Genomic DNA, 363 nt, shown 5'->3' with positions numbered 1-363 from the left:
CATGTTTAAAGAGAACTCAGGTGCATTTCAGGGCTGGTACCAATGGCCACTACCAGACCTTTGCAAACAAGGGACTCGTCCGGGAGTTGAACCCGGGACCTCTCGCACCCTAAGCGAGAATCATACCCCTAGACCAACGAGCCACAAAAGGTTGAAATTTATCTCAAGAAAAATCGCAAGTTCTTAGTTGAGCTTTAGAACATACTTTCGTTTGAACAATTAAATATGTTTGTGAGGTCTAAAGAAAAGCACAGTCAGACGTGTATGAACAGTTAAGAGATTCATAATGCCTTCTACAAGGTATCTAAACATACACTTGATACTAATGTCAAAGGAGGAGACATGAGCAAAGAGCATGTGTTC

The 363-nt window shown here is 41.9% G+C and overlaps 1 non-coding gene across 1 annotated transcript; it reads right to left on the bottom strand.

Annotated features, from left to right (window-relative positions):
- Window positions 1-71: 71 nt before the first annotated feature.
- trnap-agg (transfer RNA proline (anticodon AGG)) lies at window positions 72-143 on the bottom strand. The gene has a single exon. It is a non-coding gene; the product is annotated as a tRNA-Pro (tRNA).
- Window positions 144-363: the final 220 nt, after the last annotated feature.

The sequence above is a fragment of the Seriola lalandi genome, unplaced genomic scaffold (genome assembly GCF_002814215.2).
Source record: "Seriola lalandi dorsalis isolate HSWRI2012SDOR001 ecotype SW California unplaced genomic scaffold, Sedor1 jcf7180001998657, whole genome shotgun sequence".
Classification (NCBI taxonomy): Eukaryota; Metazoa; Chordata; class Actinopteri; order Carangiformes; family Carangidae; genus Seriola; species Seriola lalandi.
Note: the sequence above shows the minus strand (reverse complement) of the source record. Positions and strands in the feature narration are given on the sequence as shown.